This window comes from Chrysemys picta, chromosome 1, assembly GCF_011386835.1.
Source record: "Chrysemys picta bellii isolate R12L10 chromosome 1, ASM1138683v2, whole genome shotgun sequence".
NCBI classification, from domain to species: Eukaryota; Metazoa; Chordata; order Testudines; family Emydidae; genus Chrysemys; species Chrysemys picta.
In genome coordinates, this window is record NC_088791.1 from 85,814,938 (window position 1) to 85,839,294 (window position 24,357).

At 49.1% G+C, this 24,357-nt stretch overlaps 1 long non-coding RNA gene across 2 annotated transcripts in view; it reads left to right on the forward strand.

Moving 5' to 3' along the window:
- The first annotated feature begins 4,269 nt into the window (after positions 1-4,269).
- Positions 4,270-24,357, forward strand: part of LOC135974149 (uncharacterized) — a 36,428-nt gene continuing 16,340 nt past the window's right edge. For both annotated transcript variants that reach the window (XR_010591358.1, XR_010591359.1), the window contains exon 1: positions 4,270-5,367. This is a non-coding gene — a long non-coding RNA (uncharacterized LOC135974149). The remainder of the gene's footprint in view (positions 5,368-24,357) is intronic.

The window sequence follows — 24,357 nt, forward strand, 5'->3', positions numbered from 1 at the left end:
GCCGGGCACAGAAGCTGCGGACCCGCTGATAAGCTGCGGCACCCTGCTTCCCGGTCCTTTTACCCTTCCCCATGAGGGCCCTCGCAGCCCGGAGGATCTGATGGAAATCCCCCCATCGCTGGAGAGCGAGCGGCACCTTATTGCGGGAGCCACGGACATCTTCTAAAAACTCCCACAGCTCTTCTCGCAGTGTATCGGGGGGTGGGGTCACTGGCTTCTGGTCATCCCCCGCTGGAGCCCCTGGCACGGCCCCGTGGCCCACCAAGACGGGCAGGCAAGGGGCGGACCCTCGACATGGCGCCCGATGGGCCGGCGCCACACAGCCCCCCTCAGTCCCTGGCTCAATGGGGGGCGGCAGCCGAGGGAGGATAGCAGCCCCTAGTGGGTCGGGACTGGGGAACACAAAGGCCGCTCCCTGGGGGTCATCCTCCGGGAAAGAGAAGGAGACATCCCCAGGAGCGGCAATGGCATTGCGGGAGGTGAAGGGGATAGGGACAGGGGCAGGAGTAGGGGCAGGGCCGGGGCACGGCCGGGGGCAGGAGTAGGGTCGGGAAGAGGGACAGAGGCGGGATCCTGGGCCCCAGGAGCTGGACTGCTGGAAGGTGGCTCCCCTCAGTCAGGCTCAGGGGTCTGAGGGTTAGGGAGGGGGTCCCCAGTGATGCCGGGCACAAGCTCAACGGCAGATGTAACAGCCACGGCATCAGGAGGTGGACAATCTTCAACGGGGCCCCCACCCAGGAAGGAACTCGGTTGCCCCACGCCAACGAGGGATACCCCTGGTAACTCGGGTCCTGGCTGCAAGGCACCGGCCATCGCCTCAACAGGCTCGGCGGCCGTCAGCAGGGTGTCACCCGCAGCCGGGCAGCTCAAAGAGTCCAGGGGCTCCTCTGAGGCAGGAGCAGGAGTTAGGGACACGGAAGACGGAGAAAGGGGGGCTGGGGTGAGGTCGGCCAGATCCAGGCCCGCTGGCAGAGTGTCGTCCTCCCCCTGGCTGACCGGGGTCAGACCCAGGGCCTTGATCTCCTCATAGATAGAAGGGAGCTCACCTCCCACCACCCCAGGGCCTTCCCCGCTAGCACCCGAGGCGACGCTTGCCTCGGGCATCGCAGGGGGTATAGGTGGCAAGGAGGCAGGAGGGGCTTCAACGGGGGCCTCTGCAAGGAGAGATCGCGGAGGATGGATGGTGGTATCCTCCGGTGCTGCCACACCTTCCCCAGCCGGCAACGGTAGATGTAATGCACCCGCGGGCAAGGCAGAAGGCTCGGCAGCAGTGCCCCCCTTCCTGGTTTTCCGGGGGGCCTCCGCACCAGATGACAGGAGCGGAGCTCGAGCCTTCCGCTTGCCCCGCTTTCCCTGTGCTAGGGTCCAGCCCTCCATGGCATTGTCTGCAGGCTGGTTGACAGGGGTTGGGTTGGGGGGCAGAGATGATGGCTCGAGGACCTGAGGAGGTAACAAGGGGGCAGCAGGAGGTGGGGCAGATTCCCCCTGGGGAGGGCCCTCTCCGGCGCCCAGCAACACCCCCACCGCACCCTCTTCTACGGGCCCCGCCACAATGCATGCAGCAGAGGCGGGGCTCTCCCGCTCGTCTGGGCATGGTGGGGGAGGTACCCCTTGGGCCCGAACGGGAGCAGTGGTGGTCTGAGAAGGAGGAGGGGTGGCTCCGGGTACCGGGCAGCCAGGGGCGCCAACAAGGGTGGGGCTGGAGCCCTGCCAGAACTTGGGGGTCCCAGATGCTCCTCCATGCCGAGCCAAAGGGCAGTCCCTCCGGACGTGCCCTATCGCCCGGCAGAGGTAGCACCGGGTCTCCCCCATAGAGTAGTGCACCCAGCAATGGGCCCCCTGATAAGGGACCAGGAAAGACCCCTCGAGTGCCTCTCCACCACGCGCCGCCGGCAGCATTTGGAGCTGCACATGCCGGTGGAACAAGAGGACGTGACAGAGGGCGGGGTCTTTGCAGCCCAGCGAGAGAGGGCTGATGATGGAGATTGGTTTCCCCAGGGTAGAAAGGGCAGGTAGCAGGGCGACATTGGGGAGGAAAGGAGGAACGAAGGTTAGGACCACATGGACACCCAGTTCCTCCAGCGGCTCCAGGGGGACGAACATGCCCCCCACCCCCAGGCCCTTCTCCACCGCCTCCTGGGCGGCGGCCTCCGAGGCAAGGAAGAAGACAACCTTGCCATACATTTTGGAGGCCGCCACAATGGCCGTGGGCCCCACCACCCTTGCCAACACCCGCACGTAGGTCTCCACGTGGGGTGAGGCGGGCACCAGGAGACAACGGACGTCGTGCTTCCTAGTCAAGGTGGGTGTGGCGGGGCCAGACTACCCTGCCTTAACCCAAAAGGGGTTAAGCCCCAGGGACTGGCAGCAGAAATCCCGCCTCCCCGTGCAGACTGGGCATGCTCCAAGTGCTACAGGAGTATAAAGGGAGGGAGCTCATTCTGGGCTGAAGCCTGTAGGAGAAGGACCTGGTGGGGGAAGCTCCTGTGGCGGACCAGCCACTGACTGCACCGGGAAGAGACGCCATCCATGGCCTGCCTGCGCCCTGGCGAATGGAGGAGACCCAGGAGACGACTGAATCCGATGAGTACCAAGGACCCGATGACTCCTGGGAGACCCCAACAGAGAGCCTGGTAGGAAGGGACCCTGGGAGGGTGACAGACTGGTACCATCCCCCCCCCCCGGGGAAACTCAGCGTGTTTCGGTTGGAACCCCCTGCTAAGTTGGTGACAAACCATTATGCTACTGTTAGGACCCTGGGTCAGGGCCCCCCTACTGGGGCTGTCACACCCCCATGATAAAGACTCTGGCTGCTAGGCCACACTACCCTCCACCTGAGGATTGCTTCCTGAACTCTGGCTGGCAGGCCCCACTGCCGTGTAGCCAAGGGCTGTGTTATAGACTCCTGCCGTCAGGCCACATCCCCTTGGAGTCAAGGGGATGTCATAGACTCTGGCCGCTAGGCCATGCTACCCTGGACTGAAGGGACGGTGGCAGACTACCCTGGACTCTTATGGACGGTGGCAGACAGTCTATGCCGTTCGCAACCTTAGGGGCATGGACCATCACAGTGGGGAAGGGACCCCGGCTGCTATAGATGGAAGCAGAGGCGATGGATGGATGAGATGACGTATCGGCAGGTGGGGGGGCCACCACCACCTGGGCATATGCCCTGGGGGAAGGGCACCCGCAGAGCTGGTGGAGGGAGCAGCAGGAAGGGACGCCGTGGCGGGGCCGCGGCAGTGGGGGCAGCCCCTGCCATGGAGGGCCCAGTCTTCTTAGCGGGGCTCTTTCCTTTCTTTTTGCCCTGGCCTTTCCTACTGGCTGGGGCAGCTCCCCCAGAATCGGAGGGGGCGAGGGATGTGGCAGCAACGGAGGTCACCCCGTCGCCCACTGCTGCTGCAGCAGGGCCTGTGACAGGTGGTTTAGCAGCGGCGGTTGAGGAAGAGGGTAAGGTGGCAGGCGGGGGAGGGATGGCAGGGCCTACTTGGGGGGGCTTGCCTGCCGTGTTCCCCTCCATAATGTGGGGGGGAAGGGAGGGGAAAACACCGGAGAAGGGGGGTGGGTAAAGGGGAAGCAGGTCAACCACTCCTCCCCGCTAGGCTGCAGATAGGGGAGGAGGGTGCCAAAATGAGGGGGGGGGGAGAATAGGCAGGGTATCAAGGGCTTGAGGGGGAGGGACAGTCACTGACACCGGCTCCTCTAGCTGCACTAGGGGAGGGAAGGTCACAATAACATCAGGGGGTGCAGTGATGACCAAAACAGGGTGGGGGAGCACAAGCACATGGGAGGTGGCATGGGCACATGAGGGGAAGGGTCAATCAGGGCAAGGGGGGAGCAAAAGAAGGGGAGCAACCAAGCTGGGAATGGGGCAGAGGAACCAAGGGGCTAACTGTAGGGCTGGGATGGGACAAACAAACCAAACTGCAGAGGGAAAAGGGTGGGGCAGACAAACTGAAGCTGGAGAGGGGCAAAAGGCTACAGAGGGCAAATGGGGAAGGCAGCAAGGGGCAAAGATGGGGGGGGGGGGGCTTTTGCAAAGGGGAAGGGGTCAGTCCAGGGTGGGTGGGTAGGTGCGCCCATGAGCACTTGCAACAAAAGTCAACGTGTGGGCTACCTGCTGCTGCAGGTCCAAACGATGGCAATAGGGCACGGCAGGCCAGGAGAGCAGCAGAGTCCCAGAGGCAGGAGCGGAGGCAGATGGTAAATAACCTGTGGGGGTGGTGGAGGGGGCAATGATGGTGGTGGGGGTTTGGGGGGGGACACAGATGGACCAGGGGGCAGGCTCCACGCCACACCCCCTGTGTCCCCACACAGTCTAGATCCCCACTACTAGAGCACAGTTTGAAAATTACTCAGTCCTGAAGGACCCCCTCCACAGTAGTCTCCAGAATCCTGTGTGCTCCCCCAGCAGCCAATGGTCTACGTAGTCCTCTTCTTCCTCCTCCAGGCTCCAGCAGCTTCCCAGGAAAAATGCAGCAATAGCAGCACCTCCAGCAGCCAGGCAGGGTAGTAGCAACGGTGGTGAAGGTGGGGTCCTGACTTCTCCCTCCAGAGATGGTGGGGAGGGGGGGTTGGGCCCCCCCACCCCTCACTCAGTAGCAGTGGTAGCAGCAGCAGTCCAGGAAAGGAAGGGAGAATGAGCTCCAGGCAGCAAGGCCGTTAGAGAGGCAAAGGGAGAGCTCCAGCCAGAGGACACAGAGCACGCTCTATAGCAGGGTGGACACCTGCTCCTGCCTGAAACAGCCCTGGGAGAAGGCTGGGGCAGGGAGAAGCAGCTACTGGGCTGATTGGGGAAGTAGCTGCACTTGGGCCACGCCCCAATCTGAGGCACCTGGCCTGTATAAAGAGGCTGGGAGCCAAGAGCTCAATAGAGTCTCTCTCTGTGTTCAGGGAGAGAAGGGCCTGGCTGCAGGGAGCTAGACACAGAGTACTTGGGTGGAGCAGGGCTGGGGAAAGGCTGAGGAGCACCAGCCTGGAAAGCCCCAGGCAGTGGCCTAGGAGTAGGCCAAGGGATACTGGGGGTTGCAGAGGGTGGCCCAGGACTAATCCAAGACAGCAGGTCCAACCCCCCCTTGCCAGTGATGAGTGGCTGATACTGCAGTCTGCCCCAGGGAGTGGGGGCTAGTTGGTGACTGGCAGTGGCCTAGTGCTGAGGCAAGGTGGGAATAGTGGGTGGGGGTTCCCCAGGGAGGGGGAGACCCAGATCTGTGGGGTACTGCCAGGGGGCAGCATCCCAGTAATAGGGGCACAGGGTCCTGGGAGTGACACGGGCACCAGAAGACAAGGCAGATCACCAGCCTGCAGAGGGCTCTCCAGAGTCTGGTGAGCTAATTCCCTGGGCGACCAGCAGGAAGTGCCGCAGGGGTGAGTCCAGACCTTCTACAGTTCCACTCTAAAATTCGTCTTTGTTATTGCTAGGAAATCTCCTCTTATGAAACTTAGCTTCATGATATCTGCTGAATGTCTTTCCCCCTCTATAATTTACCTGTCCCACATAGGGTGACCGGATTACCAGTATAAAATATCGGGACGGGGCGGAGCCAAAAAGGGAGGCGGAGCAAAAAAGGGGGGGGACGGAGCAAAAAAAAAAGTTTTAAGGGGCCTGGGGCATTAGCAGGCCCAGCATGCTGCCCTCCCCCCCTGGCCCGCCACGGGCATATGCGGGGCACGGTGGGTCCGGGAGGGGGCAGCGCAGAGCAGGCAGGACCCGGGTGGGCGGCAGGGGCCGAATCCCTGCTGCTGCCAAGGAGCCCCGCACCTCTCCCTCCCGCTCGCGGCTGTGGCTCCTTCCCGGCGGGACGCGCCTCCCGCCGCCCCGGGCACATGCGGCGCGCGTCCCCCGCGCCTAGTCTCCCTCCTGCCGGGAAGGAGCCGCTGGACGCGTGCCGCATGTGCGCGGGGCAGGCCGGGGGCGCGTCCCGCCAGGAAGAAGCCGCAGCCGCGAGCGGGAGGGAGAGGCACGGGGCTCCCCAGCAGCAGCAGGGATTCGGCCCCCGCGCCACCCACCCAGCCCCTGCCCGCTCCGCGCTGCCCCTGACCGGACCCACTGCGCTGCCCGCGGGCTGCAGGGCTGGAGCAGCCTTCAGGCTGCACTCCCGGCCCCGCGCAGAAGCCCTCTGGCACGGCGGGGCGGTTCACAGCTGAGCCCCCCTGTCTCCCTCCCTTGCCAGCCCCCCTTTGCCCACCCGGTGCCCGGGTGCTGGAGCTGACTCACCAGCTCCAGGATCCAGGCACCGCCACCACCCCCTCCCTCCAGGCTTGCACCGCCATGCTGCAAGCCTGGGAGGGAGGAGGAATGCTGGGGAAGAGGCGGGGCCAGGGCGGGGATTTGGGGAGGGAGCCAATGGGGGAAGGAGAGGGCGGAGCCGGGGCGGCAGGAGGCCCGAGCGCCAGAGCGGAAGGCAAAATTTCTTCTTTGTCCAGTGTCCCAACCAAACATTGGTCGGGATGCGGGACAAAGAAGCAAATATCGGGACAGTCCCGATAAATTCGGGACGTCTGGTCACCCTAGTCCCACATAAGAACTTCAGGTAGATCTAAACCATTTTCTTCTTTCATTAGATGTGCTAACTTTGCCTTACAATTGCTGAAAACCATCTGTAGCTTGCTGGCTTCCTTTCTGAGCATGTATTTCCAAGACCTGCCCTCTAAGCAGGGCCGGCTCCACAGTTTTTGCCGCCCCAAGCAGCGGGGGGGGGGGGAGCCATGATTGCGATCAGCGGAAGCTCCGCCGCACCACTTTCTTCTTCGGCGGCAGCAGGCCCTTCCATCCAAGAGGGACAGGGACCCTCCACCAAATTGCTGCCGAAGAGCCTGACGTGTTGCCCCTTCCCCTTGGCTGCCTCAAGCACCTGCTTGCTCAGCTGGTGCCTGGAGCCAGCCCGGCTCTTAAGTACTTTAACACACAGAATCATAGAATATCTGGGTTGGAAGGGACCTCAAGAGATCATCTAGTCCAACCCCCTGCTCAAAGCAGGACCAATCCCCCAGACAGATTTTTGCCCCAGATCACTAAGTAGCCCCTTCAAGGATTGAACTCACAATGCTGGGTTTAGCAGGCCAATGCTCAAACCACTGAGCTATCCCTCCCCCCCAAGTATAGAAGATCCACCTGGGGGTTGTCTCCTAGGAGACTTAGAGAGTTTTAAGCAGTGCATAACATTTTAATCAATTTTATGCATTTTGCATACAAATAAATCCATTTATAACCATGAAGGGCTATATGTTAACCAAGAAAAATGTTGAAATTTAAATTGAGAGAAATAGCATCAAGAGTAAGACCAACATTTTCACCTTATTAAAAATAAAGAAGTTATCAGCCAGTTCCCTACCATTTAGTAATGGGCATCAATCAAAATCCTGATTAAATTAGAACATTCAAGCTTTAGTGTCACTAGCTGTGAAATACAGCACTGCATAATTGTTACACTTATGCTTGTACTGTACACACTAGCAGGAACTTGCCACTACACTACAGCCTATCACTTGCAAATGATAAAACCCACTGTACAGCTATCAACGTAGGTATTTAAAATCTGTTGGTGAGGGGATATTTTTCTTTCACTCTTTTTTTCTTATTTTTTTTTCCTTAAGACATGGGAGGAACAAAACTCTCTTGGTCCAGGATGAGTCCCTATTGCTAGAAAAATTATTCAAAAGGCAGATTGCTGTGAAACAAGTTGTTAGGCTATAATAAAGTTTTTTGTTAGCATGTGGGTAATGATGTTGCCATTATGGCTTTCTTACTATTTTGCAATTCCTGTTTATTTAGAACAGTAAGATCATGGTATTTTGTTTGTAATTGCTTTATTTTTCCCTCTGCAAAGTTGGCTCCATATGGCAACTGCAGTTTAGAACAAGAAATCTTTTCTGAGTCGTGCTTCCTAATCTTGTGCATCACATTAAGAAGGAAGAATTTTGTATCAAAAGGCCATGCTGCCATTATTTCTTCCTGATGACTTTCATTTAACAGCCATTAAAATGCAAATAGAACTATGATTTTTAGATCACAAAATTAACATTAACAGCTGAGTGATTGATTAAAGGTCATGGCAACTGTATAACTTAACTTCTTACATAATTGTGTTCAGTTTTCTGCAGATTGTTTAGATTTCTGAATTTTTATCTGTTGCTGAATACTGACAGGTGCAGTAATTGGTGGTGTTTCATTTTGTTAACATCTTTCTGTGTGCATTTCTCCCTTTTTTTTCTTCCCAGGCATCAAAAGCAGGTACATAGGTGACATCCTTGCCACCTTACAACTAGTTGACTTGCAGATCTGGAACGGATCTGTGAAGAGTTCATTACTAACCCAGAGAAGACCAAAATGACATTTCATTTGTGGCTAACAAGTTATCCCTTTAGAATTTCCCTTTAGGTTTGTTACAGAACAGGATAAAAATGACTAATAAACTTCCTAAGGAGCTGCTAGCTAACCTGCTCATATCCTGTCTGAGCAAAATTATCTTAGATCCAGTTTTCTTTGGTGGACGCAATAAACCACAGGTAGAGTTGTAATATGATCAACTTTCATGTTAATCACTCATAGGGTGAACAGAAAAAGATTGCATATTGTGACTGTCTGCACTAGTCCTTAGATATGGGGGAAATGAAATTCAGGTGGGATGGTTACAATTCTAAGGTAAGACTTGTAGCCAGATTTTCAATTACCTTGCACCCATAAATGGGGCCAGATTTTCAGAACTCCACACCCAACAGATTGAGCTCTTTTTGAAAATGTGGCCACTTACTTTGGCACTTCAATGGGAGATGAGCACATTTAAAAATCTGGCCCTATGTGAGTCTGACTATCCTAAGTCTAGATGAAGTCTAAGGTCTGGTCCACACTCAAAATTTAGATGGGCATAGTAAATTGGTAAGGAGGGTGGGGGAAAAAACACGTCCCTGACCAACCTAGCTATGTCCACCTAACCCCCAATGTAGACCCAGCTATGTCAATGGAATAATGCTTCTGTCAACCTAGCTACCATCATTTGGCAAGGCAGAGTTCCTACACCAACAGAAATCCCCTTCCATCGGTGTAGACTGTGCCCCATAATGTAAACCAGAGTTCCCCAAAGTGTGGGGCATGCCCCCTAGGGGGGCATAGAGGAACATCTGGGGTTGTGGGGGGCTGGGCCAGCCCCCCTCAAGGAATGGGGGAAGCGCCATCCAGCCCGATCTCCGCCCCCAGCTCTGCTCCCGTTCTGCCCCCAGCCACATCCACAGCTCCCACCTGGCCCCATCCCCAGTCTCGGCACAGCTCCGCTCCAGCCTTGTGCCAGCCCCCAGTCTCAGCCACTGGCTGCAGCTCTGTTCCTGGCCCGGAGCTGAGGCTGGGAGAAAGGGCAGGAGCTGAGCCACACCTGGCCACAGACTCTGCTGCAGGGCCCCACTACAGCCTGGCTGCAGCTCTGCTCCTGCCCCAGCACCCAGCCTCTACTCCTGGCCACAGCCCTGCTCCCAGCCCCCGGGGGGTGGGTGCACAACCCTCAAAAGTTTGGGGACCACTGGTGTAAACCTATCCTACACTGGTATATTTTATACCTTCTTCTGTCCCCTCCCAACATCTATATTACACAAATTTAAACACCACCAGCTCTCACTTACCTGCCTGTTCACTCTCTATGCCCACTCAGTCCTGGGTCTTTCTGCTGAGACTTTTAACAAGACGCTAATTTCTTTCAGTTGTGGGTTTTTTGGTCAGTTCTATTGGGAACTAAACTGAGCCTATTAAAATGTTTCCACATTGTGAGGGTACATCTACACTACCCATCGGATCGGGTAGCGATCAATCTATCGGGGATCAATTTATCGTGTGGTGTAGATGCAATAAATTGATCCCCGATTGCTCTGCCGTCGACTGCTGAACTCCAGCTCAGCGAGAGGCGGAAGCAAAGTCGATGGGGGAGCGGCGACCATCGATCCCGCGCCACGAGGACGCGAAGTAAGTGATTCTAAGTCAATCTAAGATGCATCGACTTCAGCAACGCTATTCTAGACTGAATCACTTTTATATCCTCATTTGTAGGGGTGGGGGAGTAGCAGATTTAAAAAATATGAGCTGGATTCATGAACATCACTTTGTCAACTCCAAAACCAGTCAATTAAGCAGGGTTTTATGTGGGTGTATGGCAGGTTTTTTTTATTTTTTATTATTATTGTAGAACCATCCACTCCCACATCCCCCAGTTCATTGCTGGGCAGCCATAAAAAATCTGAGTCACTTCAGAGATTTCCAGAGTTCTGACTGGCATTTAAAGTCAGCCTTAAGAGCTCAGGCAGCGAACAGAATGTTTGAAATGGCCCAATTCAGGCACATCCGTACAAATAGGAATATAATGGTTATTTTCCTACCAGCAGACAAAAGGATGCTGCTTGCGGGATCCCACTTACTGCAATGAAATTGGCCTTTAAAGCTTTGTCATAAGCAGCACTATAACAAGTCCAATTCTGTTGAAATGTACTCAGTACTCTCACAGCAAAATTCTCCTCTCAGATCCACATGATAAGTTGTGTCTTCAATATTCTCCTCTATCTACCTGCATATTTCTGACCCACTCCACAGAGGTGGGGGCAGCAGAATATCCTGGCAAATCTGAAAAGAGGATTTGTGTCTGAATTTAGTACTTGTGAAAAGTTGGACTTACAACCTTGAAGTTCTCTGTTTATCCACAGAACATGGACAGCATCTGAAGCACCAGAACAAGCGGTGCCACACCGCATTACCATGTACCACAGCCCCAATATGGAGGGACCATCTCTAGTGTTAAGAAAGTAATTTACTCTCCATGCCCAGCCAGTCCTTTACTTCTGTGTTGAGACTGCCAAAAGGGGTATCTGTTGTACTATGGAAACTTGTCCACTGAGAACTTGACTGGGACCTGCAAATGTCTTTCACGAACACTACCTACTATCAATCAGATGGAATAATTTTCAATTGTACCATAATGCTGGCTGATTCTCCAGCCTCACTTCAGAGCAAGCCCATGCAAATAAATGGTCATAATTTTCATAATATGAGTAGCTCCATAGAACTTCTGACCTTTTAATCAAGCTTAATTGCCCTCCTTACTTTTTGTTGCTTGGAAGTCAGAAAATGTTGGCAAAATTCTGCATTGACTCTCTAACTCAAGTCAATAAAACATAACTCTCCCACACTACAAAGTTTAAAGAGAGAGCGAGTATATAGTGCCACAATATTGATTAATGTTTAGGGAGAAGTGATTTGAAGGAAGTATGCCTGTAGACTTCTATCTATTTTGCAATATTGTGATTAAGAGTAACAAAGGTCTTATACGCAGTTACATAGAGAAATATTTCATAAACATACTTGTGAAAAATGTACTTACAGGTTCAAGATTGCCTTGTGTGTAGTAAATGGCAGGGAGTGAAGGAACCTAATAATAAGCCTGAAGAGAGATGTTGCTGGAAAAAGGAAAAGTAACAGAGAAAGTTGATATTATTCCAGGGGAGCACATCGGTGCTGGACGAATAGAATTTTCTGTGTTGTTGAAGTCCAAAATTCCCATCTGTTTTATATCTCCCTCTGGGTCTTTCAGAGTATAGCACTCTGGACCACTGTTTTTTGTTAGGCCAATCAGTATCAAGTGAGATAAAATATTAATAGTCCCATCTTGTTGGAAAAGGTCATCTTGTTTAATGAACATTAGTAAGGTTAAGATTTTGTCAGTTATTTTTAGTAAAAGTCAGGGGCAGGTTGAGGCAATAAACAAAAATTCACAGAAGCCCATGACCAGTCTGACTTTTACTAAAAATTAAGGGGGAGGGGTCTGATGGGAGGACGACTGAAGCTAGGGTGACCAGATGTCCCAATTTTATAGGGACAGTCCCGATTTTGCGTCTTTTTCTTATATAGGCTCCTATTACCCTCCCCCACCCCCGTCCCGATTTTTCACATTTGCTGTCTGGTCACCCTAACTGAAGCCCAAGCCCTGCTGCGGGATCGGGGGGAGGGTCCAGCACCCCCTACCCATGGTGGCTGCTAATGACTCTGGGTGCCCCCACTGCCCGCAGCAGCTGCTGAGATCTCCAGGGGCCCCATCGTTGACTGTGGTTCGGAGCTCCAGGGCTGCCGCTAGCTGACAGCTCCAGCCCCACCACCTTGGGGCTGAAATGGAAAATGTCACGGAGGTCACTTAAAGTCACAGAATCCGTGACTTCCATGACCTCTGTGATATAATCTTATCCTTAACTATAAGTGAATAATATCTCAATAGAAAAAGTGGTGGGACCAAACTATTCAAGCAAGTGAAGTGTACACCAGTTTGAAAGCTGCTAATACGATTCTCTTTTATGACCAGAAATGTGCCAGACACAGTAAGGGAGGGTTTTCATACATATCTAATGCAAGATCCAGGAATTTTTTGATATGTTCACAAAGCTTCTTTTTCTTATAACTGTATTAAGACGTATTGGTACTGAGCCCTTAGCACTTCTATAATGAAGAAAATATCTTTGCCAAGTAGAAGCAGTAGTATTCATTGAGATTCTCTTAAGGCATAATTTTTGTAAACACCTGCTTGCTTTCAAATGTTTCTCTGTTTTGGCAACATATTCCACATCAGTAGTGGTGTGTGTGTATTTGGGGGATGGTTTTCATATGGCATACATTTGTGCTTTGCAGTGGGATGTGTTAATGCTTTTTTTTCTAGTGTTCTTTCATAGTTTGTATGGATTCCTGTAAAATGTCTTTCTTATTCTATATACCACAAAGTTAAATGCAAGAGGAAGATTTCATATAGAATAAGTTTGGATGATATAAAATTGTTTTTTTTTCTTCTTGGTTTTTAATCAAGCTGTACAGTCCAATTTGTTTGCAATGGGTGCTTGTAGGAGGGTCCTCAGTGGGCTGGTTGGCCTAGTGGTTAGAATCCCATCACCCGGCGTTGTGGTACTGGTAGGAAGGCCCAGGCCCATCCACTCAACCAGGCTCCAACCCAGGACCCTAGGAGGGTCAGCAGCTTTGACCCCTGGGGAGGGTTGTGCACCCTCTGTGCTACTCTCCCTAGGTCACTTCCTACCACTGCTCTTTCCATTTCCAGTCCCTGATAAGAAAGTTTGGTTTCCCTTTTATATTTTTTTTTTCTATCAGCCCTGACTGGGCTCAGCATACAGTCCTTGGCGTCTCAGAGAGGCATCTCTAACTCATTTTGCAGGAGCCTGCAGGGAAGGTCCAGTGTCCCCCTTCTGAGCTGCATTGCTCCCTTTTCTACCCTGTCTCCAGTAGGAGCGTGCTCTGCAGGGTTGGAGCGGCAGGGCTAGCTGGGCCCAGTATAGTCTTTTAACCCCTTCTATCTAGTGTGGGGTTTGTATACCCCATCACAGTGCTGTTTATCATTTTGCTTTATTAATAATAATACATTAATCCAAGGGCTTCAAATACTTTTGAATCATTAATTACACTCCCACAAAGAACCACTGGCTTTATCATAGCCACTTTTAGATCGGTAAAACGAGGCTCAGAGAAGTTAAGTGAGTTGCCCAAGGTCATAAAGTAAGTCAGTGGCAGAGTGGACACCAGACTTTATGGGCTTAATCTTGCCTTATTGAAACTGAGAGTTTTGCCACTGATTTCAATGGGAGCTGGATCAGATCCTATGTCCCATGACTCCCAGCCCCTACTGTAGCCACTATCTTGTGCTGTGTCCTTCTTTGTTTATCTTACTACGCTTTAGGAACTTGGCTTTTCTCTAGCTGTGCTGCTTCTGTTAGTAGATTTTTGATCTATTTGACACCAAAAGAAGTTTATACTGCTCTCCCTTCTCTGTACTAAACTGCTATTGAACTAGTTTATCTACAAGGGCTGAACAAATTTATAATAGCTCCATCTGAAACATTTTGCCTCTCACTATTTAGAAATTGTTTCTGAGCTGATTGCAGTTTTCTTGAATATATTCATTATTTGAAATAACATGTTGAATAATTCCTATAATTCTTGGTCTGCAATTTGGGCAGACCAATTGAGTTATCTGTAGTAGAGATTTTTTTTAATTCAAAATTCTAGCTGTTTTGATTAGACCCATCGTTCATATGATACATTTCCATGCCATAAGTGCAGATCATAACTCTTAGAATCATGTTTTTGGTTTAATTATTCACATTTGTGAATGCAAAATTAGCTTCCCCAGATATTCATCCATATTAGTTTAAAGTTTGCTGCTTCCATAAAAAATCCTGCTAGTAAATCAGGGGTTGAAATGTTCATTTTAATGAATATTTTAGCCAAAGGCTTTCAAACAGTCAAAACACATTGTTTGAAAGAATTGAATTAATATTCACTAAAGTTTTAGCAATGTTTGCCCAGTTTTATATCTATATAAAACACCTATTTCAAAGAAAATGAATGTAATATTTCTACAACTAATAGCTTTTCAAGATAGTTATACGACACTGTATATATTTTTTTCTCAAAACCTACAGATCCCTCTACAGAAAATGAATTACAATATATCAACAGCACAACTAATTCTTAAGGCATCAGAAGAGCTTGAATGTTGGATTTTTCTCTATTTGGTAGAAGCTATGCAGTTGCAGAAGTGAGGATAGCATTAAAGCTTTATAGTTTCTCTGTCTTTAGACAAATATACCTTTGTATATTTCCAACTTTCCATATCAGTAAAGTTTTGTGCTACTTATTTCAGCCGAGCAAATAGTGGAAGGAAATTTTCAATTAACATTGATTCTAAGTCTCTTGCCTCTGGTTTTATAGTTGGGCTCTGACCCAAATAACTGAAAGATAGCTTAAGTTCTATGTTTGTATGGTGCCTGTCACAGTGGGGTGGGGCTGCTAGGAGATACTGCAATATAAATCATTAGTAATAATTAATAATCATTGGAAACTAATTTTGATTCAATCTTTCATGTTTGCCTTTTGCAGACATTAATGCAGCCAAGCTTCACTTCCACACGTACTCACAAAAAGTTACTTTTCACCTTTGAATGCTCAAATATTTAAGAAACTTGAATTTAAAATTTTATAGTTGATTATAATACTCAACTTGTGCTGGTTCGGTTCGCTATACAAGTCATCCAATCACAGAATAGAAATGTGGAAGCAGAGCAAGGCCTGACAGGAATTGGAAGGGAATTTCAAATGCAAACAGTCTTCGTTAGCAGAGTCAGGCTAACTGAAACCCTAATAACGCGAGATTTGTAGAAGCGAGGATTGTGTGAGGCGAGTGAGAAAGAACTATGTGAGAAGTTGTTGTGACCTTGTGTAGATAATGTGTAGCCAATATGGTAGACTAGAGTCTAAATAAGTGAGAAAAATAAGATAGAATGACCTATGTATAAACAAAATGCAGCTGTTGCTTATTGTCTGTAACAAAAGGTATAAATGCTTGCTGTAATTGTTAACCTGTTGAAAGACCTGCCTAGGAGGGGGAGACCCTGTGTCCTAGTGCACTCTCTCCCTTTACTCAATTGCTTGAGAGAATAAAGTATCTGACTTTGCTGTACCCAACCAAAAGACTGAGAACTCTATTATTCTCCAACAGAAACAATATCATATTAATGTAACTAACCAACATGGGATGAATGTAGAAGTTCAAATATTTGTAGCATATCTTTGAGAGTTATTGAAATATGAGAAGGTTTTTTTAAGAAATTCTCAACTGATTTTAAAAAACAAATGTGAAAATCTCATGATATCACAAATAGAAAAGGAGGTGAAATCTGACAATGTTCATTATGAATTATTTGCTGTACTCTATTGCTTTTTTTTCCTCTTAAAATTCCTACTATATTCTTTTTTGGTGGACTGACTCAGTTTAATTCACCAAGTAAAATTTTTGGATATGGGAGTTATAAAAATACCCATCAAAAGAAAATTAAACAGGGCTCAAAATCATAAGCAATCTATAGTGGATTGTAAAGAATAAAATATGTTCTCAAATGTTTTGTTGCATAAGAGTAGAACGGAAAAGAATTTTTAGTACTTCAACTTTCACTCAGTCTTGCAAGTATTTAGTGTTGCCTTCTCTGGTTTAAGAGAAACATGATTAGCCATACAGTAGTCAGTTTCCTCAGTTTACTTATGAAAGACTGTGAGTTCTTTAAATGCTTTGTGTCTCGGCCTTACATTTGGCAGGGACGGGGAACCACTAAGGTTCCCTGACAAGAGGCAGCTGCTGGCACCACATAACCTGCTGTGACCAATTGATCCCATTTATGCAAACAAGGTTGTCCTCATTGGCAAGGCAATTGTTTAGGTTCCAGGAGTATGGATAAATTTCAGCTGGTACCTCTGGAGAAAAGAACATTACTGAAAGGAGGAGGATTTATACATAAGTAGCCACTCACATTTCTTCTCTCCAGAGTTGGAGGAGATAAGGTTGCCTCAAAATTTCTCTGGAAAAGAGAATTGGAAGGTAGAGGCACCAGTGGACTTTTCCACTGACCTCACACTGAAGGGTTAGAACACACCACAAGCTGTTGTGTAGAGTGAGCAGCCTCTGAAATGAGTCATCATATTTGTATAGTGGATTGGAAGCTCCCTCAATGAGAAACACCTTAAGCCTATTTGCTGTCTTGCAGGGCCTTCGTGTAAATGCTACACAAGTCGCACAGACTTTGAAGGAATAACCTTCACACAGACACATTAAACTCAAATCATGATGGTCTAAAAGATGTTTTAGTGGGATAATATAAGCACCTCATAAGCCCATCTCCTTATCCGTGTCTACCATTTTGAGGACAAGCCTTTCGTGTATGAGCAGGCGCGCGTGCGCGCACGCGTGCACACACACACACACACCATAATAATAATAAATAGAATCAGAAAAACTAAATTCTCTTTACATTCCAATGCAGCCTAGGTTGAGATTTCAAAGCTAACTTGGGGAGTTAGCCACACAGCTCTCATTAATGTCAAAAGGAGTTATGTGACTAACTAGAGGACTTAGCTTTGAAAACCTCAACCCTAGTAATTACTACGAAAGCTTATGCCCAGGGAGAGAAATGTTTCTGTGCCCACCCCAGTCAGTGTACATAGAAGAATTATGGGATGGTTTGGAATCAGGGTCTTTCCTACCCTCAGTTCCAGAATACTGGTTGATCCTCCTTATCATTTTAACTTCTGTAGAAGATTCCAAGGCTCGCATGGCAGGGCACACAACTCCAACAGTGTGGATCTGCTGAGGCAATACAAGGATAGAACAATAGATACTGATAATTAACCTTATTTCCTACAAGGAATGGGCACCTCAGCCCTCAACAGCAGTTCAATCCTTTTGTAGAGAAGAATAACAAAGGAGACAGATGTGCAGACAAATGCTAAAGCCAATGTTGAAAGTATCAAAAGTTTTAAGCTTTTACTTTTAGCTATTATATCATTAGAAATGTATTTATTTATACAGCACCATAGGTGTGTATGACACCTAGCAGACAATTAAGAGTATAGGTGCCTGCCTTGCAGAGCTTCACCTGGCAAGGCTCATGAACAACTGGAGCTCCATTCTACGCAGGGGTGGCTCCAGGCACCAGCGCTCCAAGCGCGTGCCTGGGGCAGCAAGCTGCGGGGGGCGGCCTGCCGGTCGCCTTGAGGGCGGCAGTCAGGCTGTCTTCGGCAGCATGCCTGCAGGAGGTCCGCCAGTCCCACAGTTTTGGCGGCAATTCGGCGGCGGGTATGCCGAAGGCGCAGGACCGACAGACCACCGCAGGCATGCTGCCAAATCCGCGTTACCAGTGGACCTCCCGCAGGCGCGCTGCCAAAAGCCGCCTGACTACCGTGCTTGGTGCAGCAAAATACATTGAGCCGCCCCTGGTTCTACAGGTTCTCCAATGACATTATTCAGATCCTGCAGCCACTCTAACATCTCAGTAGAATAAAACCACTACACCAGTGGCTCTCAAACTTTTTTACTGGTAACCCCTTTCACATAGCAAGCCTCTGAGTGCAACCCCCCCCTTATACATTAAAAACACTTTTTATATATTTAACACCATTATAAATGCTGGAGGCAAAGCAGGATTTGGGGTGGAAGTTGATAGCTCGCAACCCCCTGAGGGGTCCCAACCCCCAGTTTGAGAACCCCTGCACTACAGTGTATGCTGAGTATTTTTAGCACTGAGCTCTCTAAAGATTGTGCCCTTATGGCAAAAAAAATCCTTCTAAGAACTTTGTTATGAAAATAACCAGACTCGTTAGAATAAACCTATTTCTTGATGAAGTTATGGTAACTTCATCCTCTTTCAGAGAAGTAGTAGTAGTAGTCTCTCAAATCCAAGAAACCCCTCCTAGATAGATGTGTGTCCACGCTCACACTCTCCTCTTCTCTCAGATGCTGTTTCCTGCAACTCCAGACAGAGTTGTGTTTTTCTCAGAATTTAAAAAAAAAAAATTTTTCAGAAAGTCCTGGAGCCAGGACTGAATCCTCCCATTTATTTTCAAAGTTGTTGTCTGCAAAATCAATCTCTGCAAGGTACTCCTTCTTCAAGCTCTGCTCATCTTTAGTAAAGGTGGTTCTAGCTGTCGTTCCTAGGATATTTGAGAGACAAAGTGGATGAGGTAATATCTTTTTTTTTTTATTAGACCTGTTTCTATTGGTGAGAGAGAGAAGAGCTCTGTGTGGTGCAAAAGCTTGTTTCACCAACAGAAGTAGATCCAACAAAAGATATTATCTCACCCATCTGTCTTTTTAGTAAAGGTGGATGTCCAGTAATCTACTCTTTACTCTGAGAAACCTGTATCAACAGTCAGAATCAGTCTGTCGTTAAAGACATTAGCAAATTTTCAAGTTCCTGTCACACACACACACAGCTGGTAAAAGCTTTAATTGCCATTTGACACTTGACAGAAGTCAGTACATTTTAATGGATTAAAAAGTTCAGGTGAAACTTTCAGAAATGTAGGCTGGTGTATGTCAATACCTTTGATTTAGAAAGCACTATGCTGGAGATGATTGCTGATGAGGTTCTAAAACAAAATGAGATGATACCCAGGGGAAGCTTGACTCATTTGAAAATCATGCCTGAATCTGAAATATAGGGGTTGCTGGTGTGCCCGCAGGAGTAGTATCCATTGAGAATGTACAATTGTTTAGTTTTGTGGCACCTTATAGACTAACAGATGTCTTGGAGCATAAGCTTTCGTGGGTGAATACCCACTTTGTCAGACATCTGACGAAGTGGGTATTTACCCACGAAAGGTTATGCGCCAATACATCTGTTAGTCTATAAGGTGCCATAGGACTCTTTGTCGCTTTTTACAGATCCAGACTAACACAGCTACCCCTCTGATACTTGTTTAGTTTGTGACTCTCTGGTGCCTTAAACTGTAGTTCACTTAACAGGAACATGTTCAGTTCTGTTAGGAGAATCCCTGCCAAAAATGTTTTGTTTTCTTCAGGACTGAAACCAGCAAGGAGACCAAGTAAAACAAGATTTTAATGGGGAATATATTGGAGAGCTGGCTGAATTTTTTTATTAAAAGATTTTTACTGAAAAGAAGTTTAATTAAAATATTTGAGTATTTTTATTTTAAAAAGACAATCTTGAAAACCAAAAAATTTTAAATGTTTAAAACCAAAACTATTTTGTTATGGTTGCAGAAGGCTAGAAAAAAAAATGATGAAAACAACCTCACTTTTTTTTTTTTTTTTTTTACAGGAAGAAAAAAAATTGCCAGCCAGCTCTAACATATTGAGGTTTTTTCCCCCAGATTACACTTCCAGATTATGAATTCCTCTGTGTCTGTCTGAATCCCTGCCTGCCCTCCTTCTGGCTTTCTCAGCATCCTCCCTTTCTGGGAATGAAGTCATGGCCCTATTGAAGTCAGTGGGAGTTTTGCCATTGACTTCAGTGGTGCCAGTCTCTTAGGCTCCTCCTCCTCTTGTAAGCCTCTGTGGCCTCCCTTTATCCCATATTGCCCTTTCTGGCTTTCTCAAGGAGCCCCTCTCTTTGCTACATGCACTCACATGGTGTCTAGCCCAGTAGGGTAGCTGAGGGTAAGCATGGGTAAACTAACCATTCTTTTACTGATACTGCACACCCTTGGTGCCTACCACACTACTGCCCTGCCTGGAACACCAAAAAGACTAGTTTACCCACCCTTTTTCTTTAAACCAAATGCCACTGGTCTCTCCCCTGATGCCTGGCTCTAGGCACTAGGACCAGAGTTGAGGGTTTGGCATGTGACGTATTTCTAATCTGCCACCAATGGCCTCAGTGATTTACCAGATTGAAGGAGAAAGTATGTACTGCAGCTGCTGCACTCCTTCCCTGCTGTCTGTGTTAGCTCTGGATGGGGCAGAGGAAGTTTTGGCAGCTGGCCACATGGAGGAGGGGGAAGGACTAGGGGAGTTTGCAGTAGAGCAGCTGCTCCTCAACTAGGGTAGCTTCTAAAGATCAAAGACTTGGAGTACAGCAGAAGCTTTCAGTCCTTTGTTTACTTTAGCAGCAGGGGACCCTAGCTGGCATTTGCCAATGATGCTGCTCCTTAAATCCACCTCTGCATACAAAAGACTGTTGTAGAAGATACTAGTGTCAAAATCTCTGGTATTCCACGAAGTAAAATATTACTTAAGTAGTCTGTAAGAGGGAAAGCAATCTAAAGGATATAACCCTTAGTCTTTGTTCAGAGCATAAGCAAACTGTTAACCAATGAGAGCAAGACAGATACTTTCCCTTTGGGCTGATTCTTCCAAAATTGTCTTGCACAGGGATTCTTCCACCTTTCTTTGAAGCATCTGGTTCAGCTACTGTCAGAGACAAGATAGTAAGCTACATGGATCACTGGTCTGGCAATTCTTATATCTGCATGTTACACATTCTGTGTGCAGCATGCACAGTATTTGTATCTAAAACATCATGCAGTCTCACATGTTTTTGTCACTCCTGCTCTGCTTCTCTTTATTTGTTGGATTTAAAATTCTGTTACAAATATACTGAGATAATGGTAAGTACACTATAAATTAATAAATAAGTCCACATTTTCCAAAATTTATCTGAGCTACTTCAGCATTTCCCTATAAAATTGGCAATAAATGCAATATCTCAGATTCTGTGGTGTGATTAATATTGGCAAATGTGGTATTTTTTTTTAATGGTGATCATGGTGTATGAAAGGTATGCTGCATTTTCTAATCAGCCAATCTTATATCTAGGTGACTTTGCAGCACCAAAAAAGCCAAGGCATAGAATAGTTGTTGTTCTGCACAGTATTTCTGAACCACTTCTCTATTTGGTCACATATTTTAAAAAGTTTTCCTTCTAAGGAAGCTTTATCCCATAAAATATTTATATAGTGTTCATTTGAGGTGTTAATTTCTAATTTTCAAATGCAATTAGATATTCTGGAATCAGCGTTATTGGTTGCAACAGTAATAATTATTATTGATCAGGAATTCATGCCCATGGGCTTCCGATAGCTGACTAAATAACAACATTTTCCAGGCCTGTGGCTTTTATTTAACTACTCTGTTTCACTCTATCCTGAAGTAAAGTCCAACTTTAACGAATAAAACTCTTGGTTTTAATTGGAATCTTTGTATCCTAAGCCTCATTGCCTTGCTGGGGATTTACTTTATTATGTAATGGTACAAAGAGGGTGTTTTGGTAATATAGTCTTGCAGACTAATTCACTGTGAAGATCAGTGGGCACTTTGTTTGCCTCATTTGCTGTATTTTGAGAGACCGATATTAGGCAAAATCCTGCACTCTTTACCCAAGCAAATCTCCAGAGACTTCAGTAGGAGGCTGAGTAAAGAATGCAGGATTTGACACAGTGTGCACAACAAAGCTGCCCAAACTTTATCCCAGGGGTTGGCAACCTTTCAGAAGTGCTGTGCCGAGACTTCATTTATTCACTCTAATTTAAGGTTTCGCTTGGCAGTCATACATTTTAATGTTTTTAGAAGGTCTCTATAAGTATATAATATATAACTAAACTATTGTTGTATGTAAAGTAAATAAGATTTTTAAAATGTTTAAGAAGCTTCATTTAAAACTAAATTAAAATGCAGAGCCCCCCGGACCGGTGGCCAGGACCCGGTCAGTGTGAGTGCCACTGAAAATCAGCTCGCGGCCGGAGGCGGCACGCGTGCCATAGGTTGCCTACCCCTGCTTTAGCCAATCAAAGGCGTGTATTGGCCTAGTGGCTGGAGCTCAGTGATCTGTAGGCCCAATCCTGCAAAGATTTACCCATGTGTTTAACTCTAAGCACATGAGTAGTCCCACTAACTTCAGTAGGATTACTCATATGCATCAAATTAAGTGGGGGGGGCCTAATTTGCATAAAATGAAGCCTATTGTAGCAATTTTCATCATTATCATGGATGTGTCGCCTGTCACGATTTCAGGTGCCAGCATACATTGTTAGGGTTACCATATTTCAGCGAGCAAAAAAGAGGACGGGAGGAGCCCCGCCCTAGCCCCGCCCCTGCCCCTCCCACTTCCCGCCCCCCCCTGACCTCCCAACCCTCCCCCCGTTCCTTGTCCCCTGACTACCCCCTCCTGGGACCCCTGCCCCTAACTGCCCCCCAGGACTATCTAAGCCTCCCTGCCTCTTGTCCCCTGACTGCCCCAACCTTTATCCACACCCCCACCCCCAGACAGACCCCTGGGACTCCCACGCCCCATCCAACCACTCCCCACCCACTGACAGCCCCCCCCCAGAACTCCCAACCCATCTAAACCCCTCTGCTCCCTGTCCCCTGACTGCTCCGATCCCTCTCCGCACTCCTGCCCCCTGACAGCCCCCCCCAGAACTCCCAACCCATCTAAACCCCTCTGCTCCCTGTCCCCTGACTGCTCCGATCCCTCTCTCCACTCCTGCCCCCTGACAGCTCCCCCCCAGAACTCCCAGCCCCCTACCCCCCCCCCGCTCCTTGTCCCCTAACTGCCCCCTCCTAAGACCCCCCCCAACTGCCCCCCAGGACCCTACCCCCTACCTGTACCCTGACTGCCCAAAACTTTCTCCACTGCCCCCAAAAAGCCCCCCCTGTTTCTTGACCTCCACCTCCAGAACCTTCCTGCCCCCTGACCTCCTTACCCTGCTGCTCAGAATAGAGTGTTGGGCTCTGTGCAGCCGAGCCGGACACGTGGCTGAGCTCCCGAGTCACAACAAAACCCGGTCTGGCCCTGCACAGTGTTGCCGGACTGGGCTGCAAGGCAGCTGCTGGCTCAGAATGCAGGGCGGATCCGGCTCCTCTACAGCTGCTCCCGAGTCCAGCCCGGGACTTCCCTGCAGCCCTCCCAGCCACTCTCTGCTAATCCCGGACATTGTGAGAGCTTTGCAAATTCCCCCCGGACGCTATTTTTAGCACACAAAAGGAGGACATGTCCGGGGAAATCCGGACGTATGGTAACCCTATACATTGTTCCACCTTGATCTGAATGGCCGGGCCTGAAGTCTAATAAATCTCACTTCTTAAATCTTTTTTCTGTTACTGCAACCATACAATATTTCCCTCTGTTCAGTATCTGGTTTACAATGGCGCCATGCCCATGCTCAAAAGGGGCCCCAGCCCGCTCCACTTGTGCTGCGCCTGGACGAGCTGGCTCCTCTCTACCCCGCTTGCTCCTCTCGGCCAGCTGGCCAGGGCTTCTCTCTGCCCCTAGCCCTGCTTGCCAGCTCCTCCCCACCCCCCGATCTCTTCCCCCCCCCCCCCCGCCCCAGCCCACTGTTTGCTCCTTTCAGCTGGCTAAGGGCTCCTCTCTGCCCCCATCACGAGCAGGCAGCCACAGGTGGAGCTGGGGACGGAGAGGAGCCCTCACCTGCTGCCACTCTGGGCCACTGACCATCCGTTTTGGGCACCCTGGGGGAGGGGGCCCACCTCTCCTTACTGCTCTGCAGAAGTGGCAGGCTGGGGAAGCTGCAGGCTGGGGAAGCTTGCATGAGCGGCGGGAGGGGGGCCCCACCACCGCTCATGCAAGAAAACTCCTCCTCCACTGTGAGCACCATTCGCGCCAGGCGGGTAGGACTGGGTGGGGCCCTGGGGGCCAGGGCCACTCTGTGCTCCCAAGCTTTAGCACTGTGCTGGGAGGGAGGATCCCTGCTCTGCACTAGCTCAGCAGGGCATGGGGTAGTGGGTCTGTAGAGGGGGATGCTGGGAAGTGAGGGGTGGGAGGCGCTGGGCAATGGGGGAAGTTTGTGTATTTTGGGGTGCTAGGCAGTGGGGGTCTGTTTCGGGTGCTTTGGGGGTAGTTGGGGGGGCTGTGGGGAAGGGTACTGGACAGTGGGGGCGGGGGAGATCTGTGCGTGTTGAGGTGCTGGGCAATGGGGTGTCTGTGGGGTACTGGGTGGTTGTGGTGGGCTGAGAACGGGAAGAACACTGGATGGAGGGCATGTTCAGGGCACTGTGCATTTGTGTGGGGGTCCTGGGCATAGCTGGT